The sequence below is a fragment of the Leptidea sinapis genome, chromosome 46 (genome assembly GCF_905404315.1).
Source record: "Leptidea sinapis chromosome 46, ilLepSina1.1, whole genome shotgun sequence".
Lineage (NCBI taxonomy): Eukaryota > Metazoa > Arthropoda > Insecta > Lepidoptera > Pieridae > Leptidea > Leptidea sinapis.
In genome coordinates this window covers 6842134-6863504 of record NC_066310.1, presented here as the reverse complement: position 1 = coordinate 6863504, position 21371 = coordinate 6842134, and the positions used below count along the sequence as shown (strand labels likewise).

General features: G+C 36.4%; 2 protein-coding genes across 3 annotated transcripts in view; both read left to right on the top strand.

The window, feature by feature from the left end:
- The window catches only part of LOC126977843 (peptidyl-prolyl cis-trans isomerase FKBP8), a 323871-nt gene extending 310581 nt beyond the window's left edge, over window positions 1-13290 (top strand). The window contains exon 8 of the mRNA XM_050826478.1: window positions 13279-13290. The gene's annotated coding sequence lies outside the window, so the exon portion shown is untranslated. The remainder of the gene's footprint in view (window positions 1-13278) is intronic.
- Window positions 1-21371, top strand: part of LOC126977825 (high affinity cAMP-specific and IBMX-insensitive 3',5'-cyclic phosphodiesterase 8) — a 276616-nt gene that overhangs the window by 23866 nt on the left and 231379 nt on the right. The gene's annotated exons all lie outside the window — the stretch shown is intronic.

Sequence of the window (21371 nt, the reverse complement as noted above, 5' to 3'; positions counted from 1 at the left end):
TTATAAATCGTGATTTTAGCCATGGTACCAAAAACTTCAAATAAAAATTTTCTAATAAATAAAGCTTCCTTACATGTGTCTGACAACGCCATGTACTCTGCTTCAGTGCTTGACAGAGCAACAGTGCGCTGCTTGCGGCTCTCCCAAGCAACAACGGACTTGCCCACGGTAAAAATGAAGCCAGTAAACGATTTACGGTCGATGTTATCTGACGCCCAGTCAGCATCTGCGTAGGCTGAAATGTTCAAACCTGATTTGGAAAATACAAGGTTAAAATTAATTGTACCTTTCAAATAACGTAGTATTCTTTTGGCAGCTTTCCAGTGAGTTTCGCCGAAACAATCATTGAATTGACTGAGGTAGCTAACTGCATGACTGATGTCAGGTCTGGTGCAAACTGCCACATACATCAAAGAACCAATCAAACCTCTGTAGTCGTAGGTCTCGTACTGCTTGGGTTCTTTGGTAAGTTTAAGACCTGTCTCCATGGGTGTTGCAGCTGGTTTGCAGTCCTCCATGCGAAACTTTTTCAGTACCTTCTGGATGTAGATCGACTGATTTAGGTAAATTTTGTTATCTTCCCTCATCAGCTTCATGCCAAGTACATGCTGAGCTGGCCCTAGATCAGTGATTTCGAATTCCTCCTGTAGTTCCTTCTTTATTTTATCCTTTCCTTGAAAATCTGGTGATGAAAATACAATCAAGTCGTCCACATACAACGCTATGATCATCATTGATCCATTTTCACACTTAAAGAATACGCATGGCTCAGAAGTCAAGCGGCAGAACTTTAATTTGTCACAGAGCACCTTAGTAATTTTATCGTACCAAGACTTGGAAGCTTGTTTAAGGCCGTACACAGCCTTGTCGAGCTTATATACCATATCTTCGCTCCCTTTAACCTTGAAACACTCTGGTTGCTCCATGTATACTGTTTCCTCAAGATCTCCATTGAGAAAAGCAGTTTTCACATCAAGATGTTCCAAATCCAAGTTGTATTCTGCTGCTAGAGCAAGAAGCATTCTTATTGTGGAGTACCTTACTACAGGTGAAAAAGTATCCTGGTAATCTATACCATATTTCTGGGTATAACCTTTGGCAACCAAACGAGCTTTAAATTTTATGAGCTCACCATTAGCACCATATTTCCTTTTAAAAATCCATTTACATTGAACGGGCTTATGGCCAGGTTTACGTTTTGTCAAAGTCCAACATTTGTTCTTAATGAATGAATTATACTCATCTGTCATTGCCCTCCGCCAACTGTCTGAATCCGGTCCCTTCAGTGCTTCGGTTGCAGTCTGCGGATCATCAGGGTAACCATCAGCCAGTGCCACAAAATTAGCAATTAGGCAGGACCCATCAGCTTCTTCGTAGGAGGTGTCTTCCTGCTCTGCTTGAGCCAGCGTGTCATCTCCTGGAACGTAAGTATAATCCAAACAGTTCTCCGTTTCAGAACTTGTGTTATCGCTCTCAGAATCATACAGTGTGATCATGCTGATCCTCTGTTCCTCTCTCTGTGATAATCTCATGTCATCAGATTGATCAGAACTCACAGTGGATGATTCTGATTGCTGAATTTCATTAGAAATCAGACTGTTGATGTCAACAATAGGATGTTGCTTGAAACTATCATCATGTGACATGTCTTTGTTCCAAAATTTATTTTCTATGAACACAACATTGCGAGAATTGACACAGTTTCTGTGGTTCTCAGTATCTATTAGTCGGTAGCCTTTCGACTCTTCATTGTATCCCACAAAAATATATGGTTTGCTTTTAGGATCAAGTTTCCTCCTATTCTTTACCATAGAATAAGCTACACAACCAAAAATTCTTAAATGGTTTAGATTTACCTTCTTGTTTGTCCACTTCTCCTCGGGGGTTTCACCAGGAACGGCCTTGGTAGGACTGCGGTTCTTTAAGTAGACTGCTGTGTTCACTGCCTCTGCCCAGAATTTCTTTTCCAGTCCAGCGTCACGCAGCATGCATCTAACCTTCTCCATCACCGTCCTATTGGCCCGTTCCGCGACGCCATTTTGTTGTGGGCAGTCGGGGATGGTCTTCTGGTGTTTGATCCCGCAGGTCTTTAGGTATTCCTTAAATTTAGAACTCATATATTCTCCGCCTCTATCACTTCTAAGAACTTTTAACTTCTTCCCAGTTTCATTCTCCACAAGGGCTTTGAATTTTTTGAAATTAGCAAAAGTTTCATTTTTTGATTTCAAAAAATAGACAAACTGCTTTCTTGTGTAGTCATCGATGAAACTAAGTATGTACCTAGCACCACTTATAGAGGGAACCTGTATGGGACCACATAAGTCTGTATGTATTAAACCCAGCACTTCTGTCGCTCTACTACTTGATTTCTTAGGAAAAGGGAGTCTACTTTGCTTTCCTTCAACACAAGACACACATTGCTGAAAATCAGAAGTATTAAAATGAACGCCAATTGCCATACCTTTTTGCAAAAGTTGGATACTTCTTAGATTAAGGTGACCGAGCCGCTTGTGCCACACTTCCTGGGATTTCAAGTCTGCCGCAGCTGATGCCATCATACTGCACTCCTGTTCCTCTGCAGTACAAACGCTATCAGACACAGTATCTAGCTGATAGACACCATTGACATGGGTACCTGTAGCTAAAATCTCGTTATTATCATAGATAGTACATGATGTACTATCAAAAGTAACAATATAACCTTTTTTGGTCATGGCACTGACTGACAACAAATTAGTACTTAAATTAGGAACATAATAAGTATCACTTATTGTCCTTACACAGTCTTTCAGCTGCACTTTTACTTGACCTAACCCCGCAGTGGATAGCTTTGCACCGTTTGCAATGCACACATCCACTGTTTTTTTTCGGATCACATCCTACCATCACTTTTGCACTGTTACACATATGATTAGTGGCTCCGGAATCAATGTACCACTTGTTACTATTCACATTCACAGAGAGAGCCGTCACAAGCGCCTTGTTTTTAACAGGAACCTTCTTCTGCGAGCTCCTCGGTGGATGCCTCGTTCCCAGGCTGCTACTGTAGTTGCTTGCAGTTGCAATCTTTCTCTCCGGACAGTTCCGAGAAAGGTGTCCTTTGCCGTTGCACTTAAAACATTTGAATTGTTTCTGTGTGCGTGTGGTGACTAAGGCTGTACCACCTTCGTTCTTGTCTTCACGCCTTTGTACCTCTTGTAATAGTTTAGAGGAGATGGTATCGGTCGTCAACTTGGAACTAGAATTCTCAATTGCCATGATGAGCGGGTCGTAGTCTTCTGTGAGTCCACTCAACATTATCACTGCAACAAATTCATCATCCAGAGGTGATTCTATTTCCTCCAGTTGGTGAGAAATCTCCTTAATTTTGTGTAGGTATGACTCCATCGAGGGATTTTCACTCAACTTGGTGCTGAAAAGACTCCGCAGCAGGCCCAATCTTCTGCTCAGACCACGTCCTTCATAAGCCTTTTTCAGTATGTTCCACGCCTCAAACGCGGTTTTGGCAGAACGGATGTACGGTATTACCGTCGGTGCCACAGAGAGCGCGATCCTCGCCAACGCTTTCTCACCTTTATTTTTGTCGCTTTCGTTATTGGTTTCAACGAAGTCCCACAATTCCTCGTGAATTAATAGCATGCGCATAGTAAACTTCCAAGTGGAGTAGTTTTCTACCCCTTTTAGTTTCTCCATACCTTGTGCAAGCGGGGACGCCATGTTGTTCACCGAAGCAACGAAGTAACGCGTGCGTGATGAAAAATTGGTACGCGTAATCTCGCCGAAATAAATATTTTTTCCTATTCTCCCAACCACGCTCTGCTACCATGTTAGGAAAAATGATAGGAATAAAAACACTGCGATGAGATTACACTTGATTTTAATACTATGAGCGATAACAAACAAGACAAGTACGTACATTACCAATGACCATTAGCAGAGAACAGGAACTTAAAGGGCTGACGTCTATTTGACATTACATATGTCACACTGAGCACAGACAAAATAAACTTTTAGGTTGCGTTTACATTTAAGCAATAGCTTCAACAGCCACAACCTGAGAGATGAACAAAGCATACAAGATCTTATGACGACGCGTCACTCGAACGATTAGCTCACTGGCACGGAACGCCAGAGCTTCTGGGTCCGAGTCCCGCATCGTTCATAAAATTTTGTTTTCTAATTTTATTTGCGCTTTATATTAGCTTCGTATGTGTATATGTATCGACACATATTAGTAACAAGAAGAGCCTATATGTTACAAATAATTGAGGAAAAAGTTTCCTCTTATGAATTTTATCTTGTAGGTAGTGATACGAGTATGATACCGTTGTTGTAGATAATTTGGGACTCATGTATTAAATAAATGTGATTAGTTTGACAACCCTGTCTTGATGTTCACCTGAGACTGCCTAAAGAGTTCTGAAGAGACAAAAGTAGGTGGAAATATAATATCAGGACTATATGGCGGATAGTGTTTACATTAACACCTTCCAGTCAATGTACCCATAATCTAGCCGGCATCCTGTGCAAAGGAGCCTCCTACAGGTAAATAACGATTAATAGTAACCTTTCCATTGTCCTTAAATAAATAAAATAAATAAATGCTTTTAAATCTTTTGTTACATTCATTGGCCACACATCTCATCGTGTTGCCAACAATCGTCGCACACATATGACACAGTGCAGAGTGGAGAAACGTGTAATGGTCGAATTCGTAGTACCAGCGTATCGTGAGTGTGCGCTGTTCGTGCGTTTCGTCTCACGAATACTAAAGAAGTCGGTACAAAAACACAGCAAGCGTTCCAGTAAGTATGTATAGTTTCATCTGCCATGAATTATTTTTAGGACAAGATTAACACGTGGCTGCAAATGGCGTTACGCAAAGTCTCGAAAGGGACCGGCAAAATATCGATGAACTTTAACTTAAACACAATAGATACCAAATGTTAATTTTACTAATTTTATATTGCGTTGACACTCTTTTGGCTTCGGTGACCTACTAGGAGTTGATACTAGCAGCCCACGCATTGTTTTCGGATAAAACGAGATTCTTTCTTGCCCAAAGACTAAAAAAATGTGTGTTTCCTGGCTTCGGCGAAACTCATCAAGGAGTTCTTGGTAGCAACCCACGCATTGTATCAGATAAAACTAGATTCTTTATTGCCCAAAGACAAAAAAAAATGTGTGTTTCCCAGCGACATACTTGAACTTGAGGAAGACAGACATCCTGATTGTAATCCCGATTATCCTGATAAGTACCCTAATGATCTTGATGATCCTGCATGTGAATGTGGTGTTCTTCCCGTATATTCATCATCTTCGTTGTTCTGGTCTTCTTCCTGATCCAATGATCTCTTCTTCAGCAACAGAATCTTATAAAATTCTCCTTATATCTTGGTCTCTTATCTTGTCATTTCAACACAATAATATTTAGAAATTTTAGGTTTAAATATTGCGAGTCTACATTCTTATTGATGCAATAAAACTATAAAATTGAGGGTAGGATGATATTTTCTATCACAGTATGCAATTAAAAAAAGTCAACTCGTCGATCGGGTTTATAATGCCCAATTCCACCACCGGATATTACGTTAAAATACGGAATTCGACCAGCATCATGTTGCAGTCTTAAGTAAAGGGGGTTCTTCTACGTAAGCCTCTTGGCCTTTTGGCCCCTCTTATATAGGTACGTACGCAGCTGCATGAATCAATATGACCCTGTAAAAAGAAGGAAAATGAAAATACATATTCTATGTCTTAACTAATTTGTTGGGAATAATGATATTACACATTTACAACTAAAAGATACCTATATGACTAGCCAACTACGAGATACAAAATCGTTCTAATGGTTTTTGCCAGGTCTGGAGTATCTGCTGATTTTTTTTTGCTTAAAATCATTACTCCAACCAATTACTGCCATATTGCTTTATTGAAAACCAATATTTGCTAAGGACTTTTCCTTCTTCGAATTTTAGTCTTGGCATAGCAAGATCAATCTATATTCTATTAATATATATTTTATTATATATATTAATATAAATAGGAGGTTTCCACCTATGTATTGACTCACCACGACCATAAGAACTTGAAATTTGGTAGGAATATCCCTTTCGAGTAGAGGTCAGGTGAGAACGGATTTTACGAAATTCGTTTGGATTTCAAATTATTAGTGTTTTTTTTATCGTGAACACAACAACGACTGCCAGGTCAGCTAGTAATCCTATAAGAGGCTTTTATCATCAAGACATTTCACCTATATACCCGATAAACTTTAAATTTAGCACAGTTACTAATTTCGCGATGTAACGGATTTGAGGTAATTTAATCCAAAATGTATCTATTAGTTACATATTATCTGCGAAGCTTAGCAACCATTGCTATCATGGTAAGAGTTACAGACAATGTTTGTCTAGTCAGCTACTATATAAAAGTAGGTGAAACTCTAATACTAACTCTAACTACTACTCACAATCCTGCTACTCCAGGAATCAATAACGTTGGGGCTACTGAAAACCAGCGCATCATTGGCGCCACGCCAGTTATTACTGTGATAGCTCCATTTGGTGACATTCACTGCCGCAAAGAACCCACTTTTTCTTTTTTAGTAATAAATTGTATTATTTAAGTTTTGTTATTTGTTCTAAGAATTTATTACTCATTCTGGTTTGTTATTTAATAATTGTGTAGTGGTGGTTATCAATAATTGTATTCTAATCTATTTTAATAAAAACAACGATTACAGAGAACACGTTAAAAATCTAATATTGAATGTTGTAAAATTTTTCGCGGTTACGTTTTCTTTATTACAAAATGTAATTTATGATAAGCTTATATTGTTTTGCTTTTCAAAGGAAGTGTAATAATTTGACGTTCGCAACAGCTATCGTATAATATTATACATACACATTTGATTGCCGATCATGACGGTGTAATTAGCATGCGACTGACGGTGTCGTATGTTATTGCAAAACAGGAGGACTATTCGTGGGTACACTTGAATATTATTTTGATACGCATTAGTTTGTGTAGAGAATATCAATAAGTGACTTTCGTGGCAAGAGTCGAATGGAGAAGTGGATTTTGAATTTGAATTTGAAAAACGAAATATCTTGTCCATGAAATCTGCAATACCAGAGGTCTTAGAAATATGTTTGCGACTATTCAAATTCAAATTCAAAACAATCTTTACCCACTGTAAAACTTTATAAGTCAGGATGAAGTACAAAAGTTACAATAGCATTCAAATGAGTATAACAATATCCCAACTATCTTTATCATTCAAATAATCTTTCACATTATAATAGGCCTTAGATTTTTATTTATTTTTTACGATAAAAATTTTTTAATTGGTAATATTTTAATATCATTTGGGAGTTTGTTATAAAATATAACACAGTCCACTCTAAAAGATTTAGCAATTTTACGGAGAGTAGTAGATGGAATTGCGAGTTTATATTTGTTTCGAATATATACATTAGGTTCATCACTATTCTTTTTAAATTGGCTTATTTGTTTATGAGATTCTCGTATATGTATTGGCAGTGTACTACTATCATAATATTAATTTCTATAAACTTTTCTCTCAATGAATAAACTTCCCTCCAGAAGTTAATCTTTTATTTGTTTTCACGACCATCCTCTAGAGAATCTTTTTTTTTATTTAAATACCTATATATATTACACATATATTTTGTTATTTGGTTAATCTAGCGAATCGTCAGATATGTGGAAAGCGATGGCCAGTCTATGCATCATGCTTAAGAAGGGGAACTGCTAGTGGTGCCTGGTCAATTCTGTCATCGGGTACTTTTATTTTGGTAACATTTAAAGTTATAAGTACTTTTTCATAAGCTAATAAAATGGTTGATCTATTGCGCTCATTATTATTAAAGGATTTTTTTTGTATAATAACTTCTTTATTTCATTTAAACTACCACAAGTGGAATCGTTTGACATTTTAGTGCGCCACATAGAAAACATTCTATAAATATAATGTAAAATACGTTTCCAAAACATGTTGACCTCACTCGATTTCGCGCTACTTCCATCCAGTTTTCTTGACGTCATCCTTCCATTGCATCTATGTCTCTTTCCGCCCGAAGTTTCTGTACTTGTTTTGTCCCACAATTTGAAGATCCAAGCTGTGCCATCCTGGCCACTGCCATTTCAGATGTCCCATTCGATTTTCATTGATCGCGTCAGTGACTTTACTTTGCTCTTGAACCCTTCAAAAACATGAAGAAATATTAAAACATAACAATCAATAATTGATAAACTTAATGAGATAGCTCTTATACGATGAAACATCGTAAAAATACTGAATCACACTGAAAATATTTAATTTCAATCACGAAGAAAGAAATCCTGATGGACAGTCAATCTGTGACAGGCAAAAATTAAACAGTGTGTTAATAGATACATAAATGAAATGAAACTTAAATGTGTCAGTCTGCAATCGAAGATATTTTATCACTTAACTAACCTGGACCGAAGAAGCTAGAACAACACATTAAGCTATTTCTTCGGTATATTTTATTACTTTTTACGAAATAATAATTATAATAATGATAAAGCCTCTTTTAATGATTTTCCATTTGATTTTCTACATTTTAGTGTAAGTATGTTAGTACGGTTAGTCGACAAACATGATTATTTTATTATTAACTTTTATGTTAGTAAATTATAATGCATGCACTATGTAAGTTTTACTAGCACTGTCTTCATAATTTTCAAATGGATCCCAGTTGGGTAAAGGCCTCCTCCATTCCTTTCTATGTTTCTCTTTTTCGAGCCAGTTAGTTCCGTCAATCCTCATAATCTCATCGGTCCACCTTTTATGCGGTCTGCCCACATTTCTCTTTATTATCATATTTAGGACAAATAATTTCGCAGCTAAATTCAATACAGACCTTTAACGAATAATCTAACTACGAAATACAATTATAAAATTAACTTCTCTCTGTTAGCGTATAAAATTAAGGGTCCAACTTAATAGAAACAGCAGTAAATAACAACTTGGGTCCTCCATTAAATAATTAACAATATCATAATTGACAATAATTTTCAAGCTCTCAACCCAATAGTTTGTTATGAATGATTAACTAGTACAATACAACTTTACCCTCTATTCAAATTCAAATTCAAATTCATTCATTGTCGTATTCTCGCTCTTCGAGAACAATTCCCGTAGTGGCTCGACTACTCGCGGAATACTAGGTCTCGAAATCTCGCGCGATTGTTAACTCCGCATTCAGCTGAAAGTCAAATCCAAATTGGCTTCGAAGGAACTGGTGGTCATAAATAGATCTTAGCGATACCTCAAAAATTCTTTCTAGTGGTCTAAGCGGACAAAGCGCAGGTCCGACCACATATTATTGAGTATGCTCTCAAATCTTATCTGGTGCACCTCAGTATTAGCTCGAACCATTTGAACACAGGCAACGCAGAGCTTCTTTCTCGATGCTTGAATTGTCCAGTGTTCTGTTTTTTTTATGGAATAGGAGGACAAACGAGCGTACGGGTCACCTGGTGTTAAGTGATCACCGCCGCCCACAATCTCTTGCAACACCAGAGGAATCACAGAAGCGTTGCCGGCCTTTAAGGAAGGTGTACGCACTTTTTTTGAAGGTACCCATGTCGTATCGCCCCGGAAACACCGCACAAGGAAGCTCATTCCACATTGTTGTAGTACGAGGAAGAAAGCTCCTTGAAAACCGCACTGTGGAAGACCGCCACACATCCAGGTAGGGATGATAACCTAACTTGTGGCGTGTCGTGCGAAGGTGGAATTCGGCGGCAGGAATCAGATTAAACAGCTCTTCGGAATACTCCCCGTGATAATTTCTGTGAATGGCTAGATCAATTGGCGTGTTCAGAACATCAAGCCGAATCCCACCTTCGCACTACACGCTACAAATTTTATATAATGACATATGTCGTATAGCATTACAGTGCGGTTTTCATAGAACTTTCTACCATGCATAATCTAAGTATGAGCTTCCTTGCGTGGTGTTACCATTGGTATCTTTACTAATAGGCCGGCAAAACGCCTGTGATTGCTCTGGTGTTGCAAGAAAATGTGGACGGAACTTAACATCAGGTACGTACGCTCGTCTGTCAATTAAAATATCTAGTGAAACTTCTGGGCAAATTGTAATGGACAAGACTTATCACTTACATCAGGTAAATGTCTTTCCTGTTTCGTCACTTTTTTCATAATAAATAAATAAATCAATTTTACCTTCCGAAATAGGCAGGTACCCCGCGCCGCGGTTTGCCTTAGATCGGCGCGATTTTGGCGCGCGCACAGCGGCTTGTCAATGCGTATTTTTTACGTGTATTAATAGATTGCTTATAATCATGATGATTTGAATGAATGTATAAGAAAGCTATTGAACAAGCTATAAGACCATGCAAAATAAACCATCTTATAAAGCAAATGAGGTTCAGAACTTGCTCAGGGAGTAGTGTATATGACAGATAGACAGACATATGGAGCTTCCCGATTTTTGGAAGATTTTGTAAAACAATTGAGAAAATAGTTTATTGAGTTTATACAAGTGGCGGTGGCACTGGTTTGGTCTCGTACCATTGTATTTTCAATTTTCGAATTTATATGAAAGTATCATTCAAAGACTTGCACGAATTTCCACTAATTAGAATCTCAAAGTAAACGCGTCCCTTTTAACGGCAAGCCTTTTTATTTAATGGCAGTGTCGGTTAAATGTAAAACTATTATCTTTTATAGTCTATAAACCTCTTTAATCATTAACCTAATTGCAGTATTAATTGCACTTGAAGCAAAAGCGCTGTAAAAAGGAGAAGAGTTATGATATATGACATAATATACCGAGATACATTAAACTCTCATCGGTTATTTATTATACGCTTCATATTAAATTATTATGTTTTTAAAAGTGATAACCCTCACTTCTAGGATTTGTACACAAATAAAATTTTATGAACGATGCGGGACTCGAATACACGGCCTCTTCCGTTCCGTGCCAGTACTCTGCCAACTGAGCTAACCATTCGAGTGACGTATCGTCATAAAATCTTGTATGCTTTGTTCAACTCTCAGGTTGTGTCCTAGAAGTGAGAGTTATCACTTTAAAAACATAATAATTTGTTTAGATTTACAAGAGCGACATCTCAAGTCAATTTCCTAATATGCAAATATTGGGGTTGAGCAGGTTATCAACTGTAAAGTAGATCCTGTAGATGAAGCCACAACCTGAGAGATGAACAAAGCATACAAGATCTTATGACGACGCGTCACTCGAACGATTAGCTCACTGGCACGGAACGCCAGAGCTTCTGGGTCCGAGTCCCGCATCGTTCATAAAATTTTGTTTTCTAATTTTATTTGCGCTTTATATTAGCTTCGTATGTGTATATGTATCGACACATATTAGTAACAAGAAGAGCCTATATGTTACAAATAATTGAGGAAAAAGTTTCCTCTTATGAATTTTATCTTGTAGGTAGTGATACGAGTATGATACCGTTGTTGTAGATAATTTGGGACTCATGTATTAAATAAATGTGATTAGTTTGACAACCCTGTCTTGATGTTCACCTGAGACTGCCTAAAGAGTTCTGAAGAGACAAAAGTAGGTGGAAATATAATATCAGGACTATATGGCGGATAGTGTTTACATTAACACCTTCCAGTCAATGTTCCATTGTGATGATTCATCAAAAGAAATCAATTTCGGCACTTCTTTTAATTTTTTTATTTAACCTCATCAGTTGTTGGCAGTTTAGTTCCGAATAGATGGTTCTACTCGGTGGTAAAAGCTTATAATAAAAAATGATCTTCTAATCCCACCTTTACACTATTGTATATTGTGAGTTGGCCCGGGTTTTGCCACAGTCTGTGAAGCCTGACCGACCGTTGACTCTTTTCCTTACTCGATGTTCTTGTCCTACGTGGTCCACTTTTCATAATCAATTATCAATAACTTCAAAATCCATTCGATTTTATTACGTCTCTATAAATAATCACAAAAGAGGACACGGTTTATTTGGTTTCTTTTACTGAGCTACTACAGATTGCTGGGATCTTTATGGCGAAAATGCAATTTTTTTTTAAATATTACAGCTCTGAAATCTATCTTTAATGCGTTGGTCCGATTCATTTTGGAATATTGTTGGAAACTTATGGAAACAGAATCTAAAAAGTTTAAAAACGCTTCATGTTTCGTCTAGCTTTCCAAGGAAAGAAATGGTCAGCACTTAAATCATATCCGGAAAGATTACAATATTTCAAATTCTCATCTCTTGAGGAACGCCGTTATGTGATTCTAAGAGGTTTCTTGCTTGCTTGCACAGATATCATTGATTGTCCCTAGGTCGAATTATAGATGTTAGAAATTTATTATAACTTAAAAAAGTGTCTCTAATGACAATAATTTACTATGGCAGTTTAAATTAATTACTTCTATTTCATTTATAGTCCGTTGAAATGTTCAAGAGCTTTGCATTTTTTAGAGGACGCAATTTTATTTTTGGGACGTGTGGGGGGTCAATAGAAGCTTAACCTCAAGTTTGTGGGGTTGCCGTCCTTGTCCCCCTTAATTTTCCTTAAAATACCATCCACAAGATTGGTCTAAGGCATTTTTTTTGTAAAATGTATAAAAAAAAAGTTATAGAGTAAAGAAGCAAACTATTATAGAAATTTTCCACTTTTTTGCTTATAACTATTTAAATTTTAAGTTAAGGGCAAAAAGTTATTGAACATATTAGTAGGCAAAGCGATTTGCTACAAATTATTTTGTTACGAATTTATTTTAGGACGCATAGTTTCCGTGATATCGAGAAAAAGGTGTTTGCACCCCTTTTTCCACGACGGGCGGGCGGTCGGGGGACAAGGGCTGCAGCCCCACTAAATAGGGGTTAAGTTTCTAAGGGGACCGCACATAAGTTCCGAAAATAAAATTGCGTCCTCTAAAAACGCAACATTCGATCCTTAAATTGTAACTTTTTGATGGACTATTATTTTTCATATCCTTCGTAAAAACTCACAACAAATAATAAATAAATAAACTAGATGTTTTCAAACCGTTTCAAACAATGGCCGTTCTATATTTATACGCCTCTGATTTCTATTTAATGTGTTACGAGCCTTGAAGCGAACAACAGAGAAAATATTGTTGTCTGTCAAGTAAACAAGCTTGTTAAACCAGAACTGATGGTTCGCCATTCGCGGTAATTACTGCGGAAAAATATGAATTTTGCAATGAGTGGCTGTCAAAATCTTTTGTCGTCAAGAATGACAAATTGGCGTGGATCTCGGATTTCGAGTCTGACCGATTGTTATAGATGAGATGGTTGTAATTTCAATGTTATTCGCCTATTTTATCTTATTGGAGTTCTTTTGGAAAGGCGTGATACGTAATGTAGGAATAGGGTATATTTTTTTAGGCTGCAGGAGAATGTGATAACATACGTTTCTATATAGATACCCTATCCTACGTCTACTCTTTGTGCTATTAGGTTCGTAGCGTTCCTACTACTTAATCACCGGAGAGAGAGATAGAGAGTGTGAGAGTGGTGGGGGAGATATTAATCTAACCTGTCCGAGTCGGGGTATGACTCAAATCTGAAACTCGCTTTGCTCGCTTTTACATCCTAAGTTCTTCGATTGGCGTCACAAATTAAAATTGAAAAGGAAATTAATTAACGATGCGGAATCCGCGTGCCGTGCGAGGGCTCTTCCACTGAGCCAACAGTTCGAGTGACATATCGCTCATAAAATCTTGTTTGCTTTGTTCAACTCTCAGACTGTGGCTTCATCTACAGGATCTTCTTTACAATTTGTAACCTACTCAACCCCAATATTTGTATATTAGGAAAAATGAACTTGAGATGTCGCTCTGTCAAATCTAAACAATTTAATTAGTATAATTTATCCCACAAGTGAGGATTACCACTTTAAAAATACATAATAAATTGCGTCACCTATTGTCATTTCACGGAACCAACTCTGGCATTTGGTCGATTCACTTAATTTTTTTCGAGAAGTGATAAAATCATATTGTTATTTTAACGCAACCCGCATATCAATGACCAAATAACTGTTTTAATCAATTCCCTGCGACATATAGATTAGTTTACCTAATTTTGTTAACATGGTTTGTCGGACTTTCATCTATAAATAAATCTTTCATTCTTAATATCAACGTCTGTCTTACGAATTTTCGATCAGGCCACGTGTCCTGACGCGAGTTTAACATTTTATAACCTTGCCAAGAAAAGTGCTCGACGCCGCTAAAGAAGTTTGCACTTCAAAAATAGTGGTAACTGTTAGCCAGTCTGTTGCCAGATTTTGGCGAGTCAACATGTTCTGAGGATGCCTCGTGTAGAGGCGAAAGACGTGTCGAATTGTTTAAAAGACAATTTGGCGGAATTAACACTATAGAAAACTCAAAACATTTGGGTAACTGTTAGCCTCTATTTTCAGCACCGCAGACTAAAGTATTGATCCTGGCCTGTATTCATGCGTTGCCTAACAGCCAGAGGCTATATCTCCACGTATAAATTATCTTCCATAATATAATAATACGCGAATAAGAATTAAAAACAAACATTAAATATCATTCTTTTAATATTACTGTACATTTGTATGTAAATGCCACACAAGAAATTGTATTCAACAAGCATCTTTAAAGTATTTGTATTTTGTTTCTTGAAATCAATTTTCTTCGCTCAGATTATCAACCGCTAAAAGCCGTAACGAGAACGCCACCGAAAACGTAAGCGTACAAATATCAACCGTCATGCCAGGTGTTTTGGTATAAATTCAATTGTCGGAATCTTCCGCGCCAAAATGCCTTTATAAACAAGGTCTTTCCTGAAATTCATCGAATATATAACATACAGTTTGCAATATCGTGAAATGAGTGATTTGTTTATGAATTTATGATTACTTTATGAACAACTGTTTGTGTTAAATTTAATAAGATGTTTGGTTGAACGCACGTTGTGATAAATGTCACTGTTTTATTAAAAATTGTTTTTGTACTGAAAACTACTTAGGACACGCTGAGATGTCATGCTAGGGACTGATTTCACCAATCTCGTATAAATCTTATTAATAATTATACGGAATAAGTAGTTAATAACTCATGAGTAAGCCCATTTTAAGTTTCACCAACATGACCAACATTAAACCTGTATAAAGGCATAAAAAGGCATAAAAGGCATTTATTTTCTCAAAATTGATTCCTTTAGAATTCTTTTTGATGGCATTTCTAATAATTACTAGATACTACTACCGCTTCGGAAACAAGAGATGAAGCGGTACAAGAAACTCTCCCAGCATTCTTTTTTTGCGCTCTTTTCAATAAAAATATACAATATTGTACAGTCATTTCTATCGCTATAAAGAAATCATAATCTAGTCCCAGGCTGTCCGATCATTTAGATATTCAGCAGTGGAGTAATAGGATTTACGACACAGCCATTTTTTTATAAAACATTTAAATTTATATATAGATAATGCCTGAACAGTGGCTGGGACTTTATCTTAGAAGTGTATACATTTACCCTTAAAACTATTATGTATCTTATGATAATATACTGAAATACGAGATCACTGTCAACTGTCAAGTAAACGTATTATCCGAACAAATTAATAAATACATAGCGCTACTGCGCAGAGTATACGTCAAACTATGTATTTTACATGAGTGCATTACACATTCATTCAATTAATTCGTTCATCGTTATTGAAACGAAGTTGAAGTTAACCATCGAATAAATCTACAGAATAAAGTTATACTGTAAATTAAGTGTTAGTGAAGTCGGGCCTAGATCGAGTAAATTCGGCTCAGTCATAGCAATATTTGCCAGAGTAATTTTAACGCGATTATATATTATGTAAATTTTGATACTAAAGAATATAGAACAGAAACGTAGATTTCGTATTATTAGCCTCGGATTGATAATTTTTTTTTCGAGTGCAAGCCGTATTCTTGTTACAGAGGAATATGTTCTTTATTCTTAAATAATGGAAATAGTTATAGCTAATACTGGCCTTTCATGCTTCAGCATATTCACAGACACTGCTTCTATGTAGCTAATAAAATCTTTGGGTGTGTGGAGGTTTTAATTAATACCATTTGGACTTCATATCCCATCGGCCTTATAGTTCAGTGGACTCCTAATACCTATTATACATTGTAAACAATTCAGTCATTCAACTGATGTTAGCGCGTGTGGAGTATTGAATGATCACAACATATGTAAGCGATCGCTACTGGTTACTGTGGATTTATATAAGATTGAGTTAATTTACTATTTTATAAAAGGACCTGAGCTCGATCTTCTGATGTTATATTTAAACAATAGAATTCAGAAAGTATGTGAGGGGTAGAAGATGTCCTGGGGCTACTCACAGTATTTGGATACCACAAGGGTATATTCTTGGACCGTTCATCTTCCTTATTTACACTAATTATCTATATAGTCTTGTAAATACACAAGATAGTATTGTTTGTGGGCAACACTTTACTCAAATTCAAAGTGAAAAGAAACCACATAAATATAATATGCCGCGTCAAATGTTAAGAATGCGAGTGTTATTTTAAACGAAGAAGTGATCGAATCTGCTACATTGCAAGGCTACTCTTGAATCTAAATTTCAATAGAGCCCCGATATTGAAGATAATAAACTGAAGGAGATCAGACGCGCCTAGTTAACAAATTTTTAAAGAATTATGTCCTATGGTCCCTATATTGTTATGGGCAACCATTATGCAGCCGATATAAATACCATACCAATTTCCTGGAGAATCAGAGAATACTTTGAGGAAATTAACATATTACCTGTTAACTCTCAACGTACTGTTGATGATGTTATGTATGAACATAGGTCATTTAGTGGACATTAGCGAATTTAAGTTTCAACATCGATAATCATAGTGTTAACATCATAAATAAAAACTGTTATGCGTACTACTCGGTTAAGTAGAGTTAGTAAGTCCTTTGTTGAGCTATGTATATGATCTCACAACATGATCACAGAAAATGTATGAAACCAATATGTTATGAATAAACGACTTTCCTAATTTTACCACACTTTGAAATGGGGTGGCCGCCTCGGGCTATCCAATTGATAAATTTTATTGTAACGAAATTTTAATTACAAAAAAAAAGCCTGCTGAGTTTCTCGCAACCCTTCGTCGCAGGACTGAATTATATTATTTTCAATAAGATATTTAAAATCCTATTTTGCTTTAAAATATAAGAATTTGAATGAATTTGTGTTCACAATATATATAGCTCATACATATAATAGTAATTTTAATTTTATTCATATTTTGTGCTCGTCCAGCTCGTCACCAGTCATTTAAAAGTCGATCACATTGTTTTAAATTCGTATTTTACTTTGCTAATTTTACTTTTATCATTATTTTTTGTATTTATAAAATTTTAACTTTCTTATATAATATAAGAATAATTAGTTTATGTAGTTTAACTTTCTCAAGTTTTGTATATTATTATCACTTATTAATGTTATGTTAGAAACATATGTATAAATAAATTCAAATCAGTGTGTCGATGTCATGTACTAGGAGTTCATAGGATACGGTCATTTAAAGGTAAGTAGTATTCTTCATTCGCTTCGGATATGAGACGGTGTTTCATCCTTTTCACGGCACAAACTATATCTGATGATTTATTGAGCCTGTGGTATGCAGAAGTCTTCAGTAATTATTCTGTGTAGTGGTCTTATCTTGTAGAGACAAGCGGAACAGAGGTTTAGAGAGAACAACTCCTCATCATCAGCCGGAAGACGTCCACTGCTGGACAAAGGCCTCCCCCAAAGATTTCCATGACGTATGGTCCTGCGCTGCCCTCATCCAAAGTATTCCGGCGATCTTGACCAGATCGTCGTTCCATCTTGTCTTACCAACACTGCGTCTTCCGGTATGTGGTCACCATTCGAGAATTTCACTGCCCCAACGGCCATATGTCCGTCAAACTATGTGCCCACTGCCACATCAGTTTCGCAATCATTTGGACTTTGTCGGTAACTTTGGTTCTCTTTTTCTCCTCATTTCGGATTCGATCTCGCAGGGAAACTCCGAGCTCCATTGCTCTCTGAACTCCTCAGAGTATTTTTATTTCAAAGTCTTTCTAATATCTTTGAATTACTTTTAAGGCATAGCCGGAGATTTTCCAAAATTGGCATCTATGTGGCTTGGAAAAAAGAATCCGTAACATTTTGTATGACAGCAGTACATAATATATCCTATGTCCGTTATGGAACAACATAAAATAAAAAATTGATTTATACAGTTTCAGTTTAATTAATTGTACCTATACAAGGCGTTGTACGTAATGAAACAATTAACAATACCTCCATCTCAGATAATTGACTGAGACAGCTGTAAACACGCCGAATAAAATAGCGACGAACTGTTACCCTCTATTTTCAGCAACGCACGCACACTAAAACTAAGTGACTAACGTATCAAGAGTGTAAGACGTAGCTGTCATGGACACTAAAGTAGCAAGAATCTCTAATAAATAATTAATCTTCTATTATGAAGATATATTATATAGAACGTTGTCCGGTCTTGTATGTACAGATAAAGCCCTTAAATTTACTAGTGTAACTCTGAGAGCAAAATTATCGTATTGAGTTAAATCAGGCAACTCAAGTTTCTCAAACAAAGCGTGTTTCAATACGTCAACATATTTGTTTTCACCTAGAAACTGGCAACACGGCCCGGTATTGACGTCACTGAATGTTGTATTTGGTAACGGTGCGATCAAATTATCACTGTCGGTACACTTCTGTTTCTTGTGACGTGAGCTGATTTACAACATTGTTATACTGTGACGTAGGTTTTTGTGTTTTATATGGACGTGTGAAGATTACCTGTTGATTTTTATATAGCACCAGTTTTCAATAACCAAACAAAGGTCTAACTATTTAGAATAGATAAGAGAGACGCAAATATGCAGTCAGTTTTTCTTTTATAGTAGAAAATAACAGATATGTGTCGTGTTAAACTATTCAAAGGTGTATCAATGTAGGAATCCTATCACAGGCGGGCGCGTTTTGAGGTGGGGCGAAAATCTAGCGATTTAAAAACTAAAAAACTGATTAACCAATAAAATGATAAGATTAAACAACCAATGATTTACGTGCACGTATGTTGTACAAGAAATGGCATTCCTTAGCCTATGATCCTTTCAAACATTAGAGGCTTATCCTGATGACCAAGTTCAGTATGATTCCTCCTGTCTTATTCAATCGTACCGGACGCCACCAATTGAAATATCAGACATACCATCTGGTTGGGTGGCGTTCGGTGGCGTCCGAGAAGTCTTATGGACCTTAAAGAAACCTAGTCAAAATAATTTATTTAAGGTAAAGTGATTTAACATTTAAATTTCTACGTTCATCAGTTCGGAAAGGTTGTGTTTTTATGGGAAGATGTGGCAGGAAACCTACGGCTTGCATGTGAAATCAAGTAAGAAGTACTACAAGATTTCAACTACTTTTCGAGGATTTTTGGGAGCGAACTGATCTAGTCTCATCTCCGGAAAAACGCGTTTTAATGTTATATTTAAATTTTACGGCAACCATCTTTCAGTTAATCTCTCTACATTAGTTGTCATTAAACTTTTGGGCAATATTTTTCGCAATCGCAAACTCATTAACTAATTAGAATCATCGACGATCAATTCATATCTGCTCGGCTTGGTTCTTTGGCGTTTCTGACTCTCGGGAGTATTTTACTTTCAATAAATGATGATGTCACACCCTATTATCAATTTTTATTGATAATATTGATAATATGATTGATACATTTTTATGTATGAATTTAATTTCGTAGAGATGTGGGATCTCTCTACATCAGAAAAGTTGTCCAGGTTGATACCAGCAGCTGAATTCTACCAACAGATATCACGGCTAAATGGAAAGTTCCACCCACATCATGTTGACGTCTGGGATTCTGCAACCATGCGTTTTGCAAGGAACTTATTGCCACGCACAGCCACTTTGTTGAATCAATTACCAGCTGCAGATTGCCCAAAACCATACGACTTAGGGATCTTCAAGCTTAAGGCATACTCTCAATTTAAAGGCCGGTAACCATCTTCATTCATGGGAAAAGCTGATCAGTTGAAACGACAATTTGGGAAGGACTATCTGGCAAAAGAAAAAGAGGCCGCCCAAGAAACAGATGGGTTGATGAAATAATAAAAACGGCAGGAAAAGAATGTAGAGGTAAAGCACAGAAGAGGGATACATGGAGAAAGCGCGAGGAGTCATATACCTCACTCTGGGCTCCCAATAACATATATTATATATTATTTTATATTACACGCGTAGTCTTGAGATAATATTATGTATTCGAAGATTGTTGCAATTAATAAATGCTTATTATTAAGCTATTGCATAGCTTCTATCGCGGGCCTTGAGCGTGGAGGCCGAATCCAGAAATTCCGTAACGAAAATAACCTAACACTTACTTACTAGATCTATATAGATATTTCGCCACGGTCATTACAGTTGCCGTGGAACAGCGGTTACACGCTTTTTGTGCAGAAGGTCCCAGTTTCGAGCCTGGGGTACGACTTGATTTTTTTTAATTTCTTTATTTTTTTTTAATAAGTTTTTTTAATTTTAATTATTATGACAAGCGTTTTTATTTAGTCTCATCTGTCACGTTGTCTGTCTATAATCAAATCTTGCAAGTAAAATTTTACTCACTTCCCGTTTGCTTTTTTCTTAAATTAATTTTACCAAAAAAAATACTGCATAAATAAAATAAAAAAAATATTATAATTGCATAAGTTGATAAAAAATGCTACGCAATAGCTTTACCGCGGCAGTCCCCGAGTGCCACACGTCTTTTTTATTATTATAACCATCTCTTGGCTCCTGACGGTTGCCTAACCATTTCCCATAACATGAGCCTCTTTCTCATTTGCCTCGTCCAATATAACAGTATATAATGTTTATTAAATTCCACGCGTTTAACCGTGTCGTAATCACATAACTTAATTGCAATACTAAATACGTTTTGCGATAAACAATAACGGAAAGTAATTCACGAATAACATATGAAAAATATCAGTTCATTGGCAACTAACGCGGTTTGATGCGATCCAGTTTTCACGTGAAATGTAATTTTACGAAATCAATCGTAAAATAAGGTCACACACATGTTCGTTGAAATGCAATAAATTGTGTTTAGGTACTGTCAGCATTATTTATGTGTTATAACATAACATTTATCACGTAAAATAGTGTGCTTTTAAAGATTTTTTTATTGAGTTGGAGTAAACTCAAATGAAAATATTTTTATTCAAGTAGGTTTATAACAATACTTTTCAATCCA